Here is a 13,718-nt window from a genome sequence, read left to right on the forward strand (position 1 = left end):
CCCTTCTTCACACATCACTTAAGTCAGCAAAACACGCCATGCGGAATACATGCCAAAAAGTTAAAAATCACCAACTTAAAATGCTAATGCTCGAGTGTACCATACAGCCTCCATCCGTTCCTCCAATTCTAACATACGAGGGCAGTTCAATAAGTAATGCAACACATTTTTTTTTCTGAAACAGGGGTTGTTTTATTCAGCATTGAAATACACCAGGTTATTCCCCAATCTTTTAGCTACACAACACTATTTTTCAACGTAATCTCCATTCAATGCTACGGCCTTACGCCAGCTTGAAATGAGGGCCTGTATGCCTGCACGGTACCATTCCACTGGTCCATGTCGGAGCCAACGTCGTACTGCATCAATAACTTCTTCATCATCCGCGTAGTACGTCCCACGGATTGCGTCCTTCATTGGGCCAAACATATGGAAATCCGACGGTGCGAGATCGGGGCTGTAGGGTGCATGAGGAAGAACAGTCCACTGAAGTTTTGTGAGCTCCTCTCGGGTGCGAAGACTTGTGTGAGGTCTTGCGTTGTCATGAAGAAGGAGAAGTTCGTTCTGATTTTTGTGCCTATGAACACGCTGAAGTCGTTTCTTCAATTTCTGAAGAGTAGCACAATACACTTCAGAGTTGATCGTTTGACCATGGGGAAGGACATCGTACAGAATAACCCCTTCAGCGTCCCAGAAGACTGTAACCTTGACTTTACCGGCTGAGGGTATGGCTTTAAACTTTTTCTTGGTAGGGGAGTGGGTGTGGCGCCACTCCATTGATTGCCGTTTTGTTTCAGGTTCGAAGTGATGAACCCATGTTTCATCGCCTGTAACAATCTTTGACAAGAAATTGTCACCCTCAGCCACATGACGAGCAAGCAATTCCGCACAGATGGTTCTCCTTTGCTCTTTATGGTGTTCGGTTAGACAACGAGGGACCCAGCGGGAACAAACCTTTGAATATCCCAACTGGTGAACAATTGTGACAGCACTACCAACAGAGATGTCAAGTTGAGCACTGAGTTGTTTGATGGTGATCCGTCAATCATCTCGAACGAGTGTGTTCGCACGCTCCGCCATTGCAGGAGTCACAGCTGTGCACGGCCGGCCCGCACGCGGGAGATCAGACAGTCTTGCTTGACCTTGCGGCGATAATGACACACGCTTTGCCCAACGACTCACCGTGCTTTTTTCCACTGCCAGATCACCGTAGACATTCTGCAAGCGCCTATGAATATCTGAGATGCCCTGGTTTTCCGCCAAAAGAAACTCGATCACTGCCCGTTGTTTGCAACGCACATCCGTTACAGACGCCATTTTAACAGCTCCGTACAGCGCTGCCACCTGTCGGAAGTCAATGAAACTATACGAGACGAAGCGGGAATGTTTGAAAATATTCCACAAGAAATTTCCGGTTTTTTCAACCAAAATTGGCTGAGAAAAAAATTGTGTTGCATTACTTATTGAACTGCCCTCGTATCTCAAGTCAATGAACAGGTGTCCACTGTTACGCTTTCTGACGTCACAGTCGACGTTCTAATGAAACTAATGTTATATTGTACATGTGGAAAGCAGCGTGGCTAAGGTGCTTATGTGGTCCTGAAGGAAGGCAACAGGTATGCTGGCGACATAGCGTCCACTTCAGGCGCAGAAACGAAAAGTTTTACAAACATCCAGCTGTTACTGATCACACAGGAAGGTCCATAGGAAACATCGTGAAGACCCCTGCAGAAAAACGGAGGAATGCACTCTGCTTGACTTGTTCTGCCATATTCACTGAAATGGCACCAAAAAACCATCCCAGCTGCAAAGGTGACAGTTCGACAAAGCATGGGTGCACTTCCACCACCTCTGATTATTTCATGCAACTTGCTGTCATTGAATTTGGTATGACAACTACTGCCCATCCTCTTAGTAGGCATCATTGACCACAGAGCATTCCTAACCTTCGCCCTAATTAGAAGCCTCTGTCTAATTAAATGAGTGCAGTGGAATATCCTGCAGTACATCTTCTCATGGGTGGCTGTCATCACGATTTGTATATGGCCAATGCTGGACTGCCACTCCTCCACAGACATTCGCTGTAACATCTGATAGGAGGGTTTAGTCTGGTGAGCGCCTGCAGAACGTTAGCTGTCCTCATATGTAGTGCCAATAGTGAAGTATGGAGGAGGCTGTTTAACGGTATGGGGTGATTTTTGTGGTCAAGGTGTGGTTCCCTTACTGCGCGTAAGAAAATTTTACTGCACTGTGTACTGCGTTAAGTAGAGGAACAGTTCGGAGACGATGACTGTATCATCATGACAACGCACCCCGTCATAAAACAGCATCTGTGAGGCAACAGTCTTTGGGCAATAACATTTCTGAAGTCGGTTGGCCTGCCCAGAGTCCAGATCTAAAGACAGTGGAAGCTCAATTGTATGAATTAAGTTGTCGACCTTGGTCAGGACCCCCAGCGTCGTACATCACTACCGTCACTGGTTTCGGCTCTTTAGGAAGAATGGCCAGCCATTCCTCCACTGACATTCAGACATTGAAAGTGTCCCCAGAAGAGTTCACAACGACATAAAGACGAAGGGTAGACACTAATGTCCACTAACATGTGGCCGCACAATTTTGTTCATATACTGTAACTGCCACAATTTCAAGTACTTTTGGTTACGGATGTGTTTTCTGCAACATTTATAAATATTCCGCCATCTACACATTTAAGTGCTGTGTATTACATTGACGGAAAAAAAATTCAGCACCAAGAAGATGTTATGATACACAAACAAAAGTTGGTAGGCTTGTGTCTACATCTGAAACATGATGCCTATTCCAGTTTCGCACCGGTCGCATAAGAATAGCGCTAGTAGACCACTATGAGGACGATAATCAGATTTCCTATAAATACACGCTGTAATCGTCGTGAACGTTGATTGCCTTTGAGATTTCGTCCGCCCCCGGTAGCTGAATGGTCAGCGTGACGGATTTTCAATCCTCTCGGCCCGGGTTCGATTCCCGGCTGGATCGGGGACTTTCCTACGCCCAGGGACTAGCTGTTGTGCTGTCCTCATCATAATCCCGTCATCCTCATCGACTGCAGGTCACCGAAGTGGCATCAAATTAGAAAGACCGGCAGCCGGCGAACGGCCTACCCGACGGGGGACCCTAGCCATACGATTAAATAAAATATAACCTTTGAGATTCAGTGTTGTGTGTTAACTTCAGTCAAGAATACCTTTAAGGTGACAAAGACGCCGTTAGCAACACCCCATTGAATTTGAACAAAATTGTAATAGGGTTGCGAGAAACTGGATGTTCCTTCTGTGATATTGCCGAAAGGCTTGGCAGGAACGTAGCCACTGTACATGATTTCTGGAAGCCGGAGTTTTGGGAACGTAAGGTAGCAAGAAGGCCGGGCTCAGGACGGCCACATGGCACTGCCTAGAAGACAGACCTTAGTGTTCAGTATACGGCTCCGGCGCATCGTATTGCATCTGCAGCTGCAATATGAGCAAAAGTTGGCGCCACGGTGACACAACAAACTGTCACAAAGCACTTACTTCAAGGACAGCTCCAAGCCAGAAGCCCCTTACCGCGCATTCCATTGACCCCAAATCACCGCCATGTGCGAGAGCATATTGGAGGGCAGGGTGGAGGTCTGCTGTGTTTTTTTATGAAAGCTGTTCTACCTCAGCGTCAGTGATAACTGCGTTTGGGTTAGGAGGAAGCTAGTTGAAGGCTGGGAACCAGCCTTTCTGCGTGGCAGACACACTGCAACTACGCCTCGGTATATGCTATGTGCAGAAATTTAGTATGACAGCAGGAGTGCTCTCTTGGTTATCCCAGGCACTCAAATGCAAATTTGTACGTCAGCCTGGTGATTCGACCTGTTAAGCTGCCATTCATGAACAGTATTCCAGGTGCTGTTTCCCAGCAGGATAACGCTTGACCACACACCCTTGTTGTAACTTAACGTGCTCTACAGAGCGTCGACATTTTGTCTTGTCCACCTCGATCAAAAGATCTGTCTCCAATCGAGCACATATGGGACATCAGCGGACGACAACTCCAGCCTCATCCACAACCAGTACAACTGTCCCTGTATTGGTGAAAGGAAGAAAATATAAAAATTCCGAAATCAGAGTATGCGAATGGTAATAAAAACATCTTTTTCAGAAAAATGAGATTGACAGGAAGTTAAAAATGTCTAAGCAGAAATGGCAAGGATAAATGTAAAGATTTAGAAGTACATAACATTAGATGAATTGGAGAAACAGCCTACAGGAAAATTAAAGACACCTTTGTAGACAAGAGAACCACCTGTATGAATATCAAGAGCTCAGATAGAAAACCAGTTCCAAGCAAAAAAAAGAAGCTGAAAAATGGAAGGAATACATAGAGGGTCTGTACAAGTGAGATCTACATGAGGACAGTACTACAGAAATGAAAGAGGACGTAGATGAAAATGAGATGAGAGGTATGATACTGAGAGAAGAATTTGATGGAACACTGAAAGACCTGAGTCGAAACAAGGGCCCGGGAGTAGACAAAATTCTGTTAGAGCTACTGGCAGCCTTGGGAGAGCCAGCCATGACAAAACTCTTCCATATGGTGAGCAAGATGTATGAAACAGGAGAAATTTCTCACACTTGAAAAATACATATAATAATTCCAATTCCAAAGAGAGCAGGTGGTGACAGGTGTGAGTATTACGGAATTGTTAATTTAATAAGTCATGTTTGCAAAATACTAACACGAATTTCTTAAAGAAGTATGGAAAAATTGGTAGAAGCCAACATAAGGGAGAATCAGTTGGGATTCCGGAGAAATGCAGGAAAACGCGAGGAAATACTGGCTAAAATGGCTCTGAGCACTATGGGACTCAACTGCTGAGGTCATTAGTCCCCTAGAACTTAGAACTAGTTAAACCTAACTAACCTAAGGACATCACAAACATCCATGCCCGAGGCAGGATTCGAACCTGCGACCGTAGCGGTCTTGCGGCTCCAGACTGCAGCGCCTTTAACCGCACGGCCACTACGGCCGGCGAGGAAATACTGACCCTACGACTTCGCATAGAAGATAGGTTAAGGAAAGGCAAATCTACGTACAGCATTTGTAGACTTACATAAAGCTTTTTTGACTGGAATACTGTCTTTCAAATTCTAAACGTGCTGGGGTAAAGTACAGGGAGCGAAAGATATTTACAATTTGTACAGAAACCAGATGGCAGTTATAAGAATCGAGGCGCACGAAAAGGACGCAGTGATTGAGAAGGGAGTGAGACAGGATTGTAGCTAACCCCCGTGGTATTCAGTCTGTGTATTGAGCAAGCAGTAAAGGAAACAAAAGAAAAATTCGGAGTAGAAATTAAAGTCCAGGGAGAAGAAATAAAAAATTTTAGGTTTCCTGATGACATTGTAATTCTGTCAGAGACAGAAGAGGACTTGGAAGAGCAGTTACACAGAATGGACAGTATCTTGAAAGGAGGATATATGATGAATATGAACAAAAGCGAAACGAGGGAAACGAGGGTAATGGTATATAGTCCAATTAAATCAGGTGATGCTGAGGGAATTAGATTGGGAAATGAGACACTGAAAGTAATAGATGATTTTGTTACTTGGGCAGCAAAATAACTGCTGATGGTCGAACTAGAGAGGATAGAAAATGTAAACTGGCAATGACAGGAAAAGCGTTTATGAAGAGAAATTGTTTGAACATCGAGAATAGATTTAAGTGTCAGGAAGTCTTTTCTGAAAGTATTTGTACATACTGTAGGCATTCATGGAAGTGAATCATGGACTATAAACAGTTTAGACAAAAAAGAGAAGCTTTTGAAATGTGTTGCTTCAGAAGAATGCTGAAGATCGGATGGGTACATAACGCAACTGATGAATATGTAGTGAATAGACCTGGGGACCAAATTAATTTGTATCACAACCTGACTAGAATTACGGATCGGTTGGTAGAACATATTCTGACATAGGGCACCACCAGTTTAGTACTGGAGGGGGAGTGTGTGGGGAGGGGTGGGGGGGGAGGGGGTAAAAATCTTATTGGGAGATATGGCTCTAAGCATTATGAGACTTAACATCTGAGGTCATCAGTCCCCTAGACTTAGAACTACTTAAACCTAACTAACCTAAGGACATCACCCGCATCCACGACCGAGGGAGGATTCTAACCTGCGACCGTATCAGCAGCGGGGTTCCGGACTGAAGCGCCTAGAACCGCCGGCCACACCGGCCGGCCGTAGTGGGAGACCAAGACATCAGGGAAGTAAGCAGTTTTACAAGGATGAGGACTGCCGTGGTTATTCAGAGATGAACAGACTTTCAGAGGATAGAGCAGGATGGAGAGCTGCATCAAATCAGTCTTTGGACTGAACACCGCAGCAGTCACAACATAGACCGCCCAAGTGCAACAAACATGGAGTTCCGTCCCACAAACTAACATCCAGAATCTGTACAACACATGCATCGCTTTTGCAATGTCGAATTCAACATTCTGGTGATTACACCAGTTGTTGATGTGCCATCATTTCACATTTGCAGTGGTTTGTCTCGTGCTGACATTAACGTGTGATCTTGGAATGTTAACCAATTTAATGTGTCAGCTAGACCTATGTGTCCCTGAAATTAAATATTTTGTGGTGATGCGATTTTTTTCCTTCAGTGTAGATTACAGGTAAAGTTACTTGGGATATATTAATTCTCCAGTTACAGAATTTTATGGTGGGTATAATGCTATATATTTTTAGAAATATTTGTACGAGTACAACATGTCGACAATTAAGTCACACTTATGCGGTAATGCACCATCTTACGCCCTGAAATCTAATAACCACTTGTAGCAAGGAACATGTCATAGTTGCGGATGACTCGAGTTTCTTTAATGTCCTAATAACTTTGCCTGTTCAGAGTAAATGTAAATTTGTTATATTTTCCAATAGCTTCTATTTAAAGGTGTATTTAACTTATAATTGGTTTTTGAAACCTCTTCTGCTTAATCTGATTTCACTTACTGATTATTGGTGAGTAGTAGAGTATAAGCGTCATATATATTGTTTACACAGTTTTCTCGATTGCAACCTTCTTAAATTTAAATACAGAGGAAAGTGTGAACTGTACCAAGGTACAGCATTCCCCATACTACTGGAAAATATATGAGCAAAAAATTATACCGGGTGCACTAGGGCTCCAGACACAAAGTTTCAAGTCTTGTTCAGGGATATTTTCTGAGTATTTTGCTGAAAGGCAGCCTTGGTCTCCTGCGGCTCGTTAGAGAGTAATGATGTAATTTTTTCAGTTTGTCGTCCCTGTTACCTTTATTTATGGATAAAATATCTTTACAACGGTGAAAGATTCTGTAATACGACAACACGAACCATAGAGTAATGCAACATCCTTCAAACAGATACAGAAGTACTGTAACGGGTTTCCCATCGGTGAGAGGTCATCTTAGCACAGTTTTATTTATTTATTTATTTATTGTTCCGTGGGACCACATTTAGGAGAAGTCTCCGTGGTTATGGAACGAGTCAATATATGAAATTATAACACGATTGTAGAAACAGAATGAAATGAAATATAAGAAACATATTCAGGCGACTAGTCGTTAGTTTAAATAAAGAAAATCAAGAATGTAACACTGGAATTTGCTTAATTTTTTAGCTCTTCCAGGAGCTCCTCGACAGAATAGAAGGAGTGAGCCATGAGGAAACTCTTCAGTTTAGACTTAAAAGTGTTTGGGCTACTGCTAAGATTTTTCAGTTCTTGTGGTAGCTTATTGAAAATGGATGCAGCAGAATACTGCACTCCTTTCTGCACAAGAGTCAAGGAAGTGCATTCCACATGCAGATTTGATTTCTGCCTAGTATTAACTGAGTGAAAGCTGCTAACTCTTGGGAATAAGCTAATATTGCTAACAACAAACGACATTAAAGAAAATACATACTGTGAGGGCAATGTCAAAATTCCCAGACTATTGAATAGGAGTCGACAAGAGGTTTTCGAACTTACACCATACATAGCTCGAACAGCCCGTTTTTGAGCCAAAAATACCCTTTTTGAATCCGAAGAATTACCCCAAAAAATAATACCATATGACATAAGCGTATGAAAATATGCGAAGTATACTACTTTTCGTGTTGAAATGTCACTTATTTCAGATACTGTTCTAATGGTAAATAAAGCGGCATTTAGTTTCTGAACAAGATCCTGAACATGGGCTTTCCACAACAACTTACTATCTATCCATACGCCTAGGAACTTGAACTGTTCCGTCTCGCTTATAACATGCCCATTCTGTCTGATTAAAATGTCAGTTCTTGTTGAATTGTGAGTTAGAAACTGTAAAAACTGAGTCTTACTGTGATTTAGCATCAAGTTATTTTCCACAAGCCACGAACTTATATCATGAACTACATTATTTGATAATGTTTCAATATTACACACAAGATCCTTCACTACCAAGCTGGTGTCATCAGCAAACAAATATTTTTGAATCACATGTAATACTAGAAGGCATATCATTTATATAAATAAGAAACAGCAGTGGCCCCAGCACCGACCCTTGGGGAACGCCCCATTTAACAGTGCTCCATTGGGACTGAACATCATTACCACTCTCAATATTGCGGAGGATTACCTTCTGCTTTCTGTTCTTAAAGTAGGAGGCGAACCAATTGTAAGCTACTCCCCTTACTCCATAATGTTCCAACCTCTGCAGTAATATTTTGTGGTCAACACAGTCAAAAGCCTTCGTTAAATCAAAGAAAACACCTAACGTTCGCAACCTTTTATTTAATCCATCCAAAACCTCACAGAGAAAAGAGACTATAGCATTTTCAGTTGTTAAGCCATTTCTAAAACCAAACTGTACATTTGACAGCAAATTATGTGAATTTAAATGCTGCAGTAACCTTGTATATACAACCCTCTCGATAACTTTAGCAAACACCGATGACATAGAAATAGGTCTATAGTTGTCAACATTATCCCTGTCTCCCTTTTTATAAAGTGGCTTCACTACCGAGTACTTTAATCGGTCAGGAAACCGACCACTCCTAAAGGAAAAGTTACAGATATGGCTAAGCACTGAGCTAACATACGTGGAACAATACTTCAGTATTCTGCTAAATACCCCGTCATATCCATGAGAGTTCTTGGTCTTTAGTGATTTAATTATTAACTCAATCTCCCTCTTGTCAGTATCATGGAGGAGCATTTCAGCTTTTCTACAGCATTCGGTGAATCCAACCACGAGGTGCATTTCGGTGAACTTAATCAGTTAACGAGTGACTAATTCAGACGAAAAAGAACAGGGACAGAACTGAGCAGTACTGAATGCAGTCTTGAGGTCCAAGAGTAGACTGGGCTTTACTACTATCACCAACAAATACCACGAGTGAATGGAACAAGTGCCTACATATAACAAAACACAGCGAATACCATCGAAGTTTGTAGCAAATGCAGATATTTACAGTGGAACACAGATACGAAGATAATTAAGGGCAAGAAATAATACGAAATACGACTGCTCTGTAAAGAGTCACCGGAAACCGCGAGTCCTTTATACCCAAATACTTAAAAAATTTCTGAAAAATGTAGGAAGTTTAGTCGGTGGAGCTTCGGCTCACTCTGTAGATGAAGGATTCTCCGGAGGGATGAGGTGCAGCGCCTGTGAAGTCACAGCTGCAGTAGGGTCACCATGCGCGCGTCACAGATGGCGTTAGCGAGTTAATTTAGTGGCGAACGTAAACGCGTGTCCCGGGCGGCTATGGCTGCAGAGACTTAATGAGGGGCCTTTGAAGCGGCGCCGGCTGAGTGGGCGAGGCTCGCTCGCTGCCGGAATGTGGCGCTAAATTTAACGGGCCGCGGACACCTGCTGGTCGCGGGAGTCCAGTCGCTGCGGAAGCGGCCGGCAGCCACGTGGACTGGACACGGTGGAGAGGCATGCTTAAACGACCACCGTTTGTATACTTGTTGGTTCTCTGTTGTACGCGAAAGGGAGCGAGGTCTGCATGATTTTGTGTCTAACGTTTCGTCTCAAATGGCTCTGAGCACTATGGGACTCAACTTCTGAGGTCATTAGTCCCCTAGAACTTAGAACTAGTTAAACCTAACTAACCTAAGGACATCACAAACATCCATGCCCGAGGCAGGATTCGAACCTGCGACCGTAGCGGTCATGCGGTTCCAGACTGCAGCGCCTTTAACCGCACGGCCACTTCGGCCGGCGTTTCGTCTCCTAATGCTGAAGACATCATCAGATGCTATAAAGACTCAAACAAGCACAGTAATAGAGATCAAAAGCGGTGCCAATTCGAGTATAATGTTCGAGGTTGTATACATTAGAAATGAAGGCGTCGTCCCGGATTGCTTTGTTCCCGCTGCGGCCACTTCATACCCGTCGACTGGTTCCCTGTTGCTGAAGCGTGCTGGAGTGTAAAGCCGTAACGCAGTGCCAAAGTTGTGCAAGATCTTCCTGCACTTACAGAGCGAGAACTACCGACTCTCTGTAACAGGTGGCCCCTAACGACGGCCTTGTAAGTGTGTGAACGGAGTACGTCAAAATTGAGTTATGCAGTTGTAAACAAGCGCAGATGTGCCCCGTGAGAGGAAGAGAGGTGTGTGGAAAATGTACGATGCTGTAGTCAACATTCAAGCCTCGAAAACCTTACTAATGTCCTCTAACACAATTAAAAAGGATGTGTTCTTGTTTACTCTACCAAGAGATAATATACGTTTTCCGCCAAACGAAAAGTGAACACATAGCAACGTGACTCATGTCCCTGCGACCAAAAGGCGCACTACTTGTGCAATTTTTTTCGTCATTGCAACTATCGGGCTACTATCGTTGTTTAAATAATCAATCACAATTTAGAGGACACACTTCAGCCCCTTGTCGTACTTTTTATTACTGTCTTCAGTATACTATAGTTAAGTGATCTACCTATCCAATTTTCAGCATTCTTCTACAGCACGAAATTTTTGATCATTCTATTCTCTTCTTGTCTAAACTGTTAATCATCCAAGTTTCACTTCCATACATGGCTACACTCCATACCTATACTTGCAGAAAAGACTTACTGACACTTAAATCTACACTCAATGTTAACAAATTTCTCTTCTTCAGAAACGATTTTCTTGCCATTGCCAGTCAACATTTTATATCCTCTGTACTTCAACCGTCATCAGCTATATTACTGCCCAAAGAGCAAAACTTGTCTACTACCTTAAGTGTCTCTTTTCCCAGTCTATTTCTCTCAGCATCACCTGATTTAATTCGACTACATTCCGTTGCCCTTCTTTTGCTTTTGTTGATCTTCGTCTGATGTCCTCCTTTCAAGATCCTTTCCATTCCGTTCAGCTACTCTTAAAAATCCTTTGCTGTCTGTGACAGAATTACAGTGTCATGGGCACACTTCAAAATTTTATTTCTTCTCCCTGGACTTAAGTTCCGACTCTAAATTTTCTTTTCTTTTCTTTAACGCTCGCTCAATATGCAGACTGAATAACATCGGGGATAGGCTACAACGCTGACTCGACTCTTATAACTGCTATACGGCTTTTCTACAAATTGTAAATAGCCTTTCGCTCCCCATACTTCGTTCATGCCCGCTGAGAATTTGGAAGACAGCATTCCAGTCAAAATTGTCAGCAGCTTTCTCTAAGTTATAAACGTAGGTTTCCTTCCCTTAACCTGTCGTTAAGTCGTAGGGTCAGTATTGGCCCGCGTGTTTCTAAATTTCTCCGGAATCAAAACTGACTTTCAAAATGGTTCAAATGGCTCTGAGCACTATGCGACTTAACTTCTGAGATCACCAGTCGCCTACAACTTGGAACTAATTAAACCTAACTAACCTAAGAACATCACACACATCCATGCCCGAGGCAGGATTCGAACCTGCGACCGTAGCGGTCGCTCGGTTCCAGACTGTAGCGCCTAGAACCGCACGGCCACTCCGGCGGGCAAAACTGACTTTCAACGAGGTCGACTTCTACCAGTTCTTCCATTCTTCCGTAAGGAATTCGTGTTAGTATTTTGCAACCGTGACTTATTAAACTTATGATACGGTAATTTTCACACATGTCACCACCTACTTTCTTTGGAATTGGAAATATTATATTCTTCTTGTAGTCTGAGTGTTTTTCGCCTATTTTAGACATCTTGCGCACGAGATGCAAGAGTTTTGTCAGGGCTGGCTCTCCCAAGGCTGTTAGTAGTTCTAACGGAATTTTGTCTACTCCCGGGGCATTGTCTCGACTGGGGTCTTTCAGTGCTCTGTCAAATTCTTCACGCAGTATCGTATCTCCCGTGTCATCTTCATCTACGTCGTCTTCCATTTCCTTAATTGTGCCCTCAAGTACATCTCCTTTGTACAGACTCTGCATATACTCCTTCCACTTTTCAGCTTTCCCTTCTTTGCTTAGTATTGGTTTTCTTTCCGAGCCCTTGATATTCATACAAATGTTTCTCTATTCTCCAAAGGACTCTTTAATTTTTGGGTGGGTGGCATCTGTCTTTCCGCTAGTGATATATGTTTCTAACTCCATAAAAATATTTGCGTGTATGTATGTGTGTGGGTGTGCGCGTGTGTATGTGTGTGTGTGTGTGTGTGAGTGTGTGAGTTCCACATCTCCTCCTGAACCCCTGGACTGGTATCAACCAAACTTGGTATATATATACATCCCTTGCTGTCAGGCAACAATCGCTGTTGAGGTAAGAACCACCTACCTATCATACTTCAGGATATAAACAATGAGATACGCGGAAAACCAGCGCTTCATGCATGACGTTTAAATTTATTACGTATCTGTTACTAACTCTGCAATAAATTTCGCAAACATTAACAAAATAAGCCGTTAAATGTACATACAAAATTATATCATGGTAACATAAATACTTCAAGAGATATGACGTTATAAACACCGAAATGCGTGAAAAACTGCCGCACTATGCATGAAGTTTAAACTTATTACTTCTTTGCTGCTACTCCATTTCCAACATATCTTGCAGGCAGTATCCATAATTCCGTTGAATGTACCTACAAAATACATCGCGTATGACGTCATAAACACTGAGATGTGTAAAAAAAATGCCGCATTACGCGTGAAGTTTTAATATATTTATTTTTTACAACAAGGCTCTCCTGCAGTCGAGTCAACGTAAGGAAATTACTGACAGCTGTCAGTACTAGACGGTTTTCAACTGCGAATCACAAATTGCTGTAAGCGAGAACAATAGCTGTCTATAGACCACTGAAGAAGCGTTGGCGTAGAGACATTTACAAGATCGTATTGTAGCCGCGCGAAGCCGGTGTGTGTAAACAGTTGCACATCATGTATATTACTTTGTTCGACTGTTTCATAATTTCGGGGGTATTTTCACGAAAACATGAAAACGAAATTTTTTCGATACTACGCTACAAAGACAGTCCTTTTTCGTTTCTGTTTCTTGCAGAAATTTGGCGGAATGAACACCCGGGCAATACCGGGTTTGTCAGCTAGTATTCAATATAGTTTAGTTGACCAATCACTACTGCACTTAATAAATAACCTTTCATAGCACTCAGTACATTCGTGTTAAGGAAATTTCAATTTTTTAGCCATAGAGAAATTTAAATTAGAAATAGTTCTAGTATACACACTACTGACTTCAGCAGTACCTTCAGAACCAGCAACATAAATGTAACTTTGACTATAAATATAATTTTCAGCTGT

This window comes from Schistocerca nitens, chromosome 1, assembly GCF_023898315.1.
Source record: "Schistocerca nitens isolate TAMUIC-IGC-003100 chromosome 1, iqSchNite1.1, whole genome shotgun sequence".
Taxonomy (NCBI): Eukaryota; Metazoa; Arthropoda; class Insecta; order Orthoptera; family Acrididae; genus Schistocerca; species Schistocerca nitens.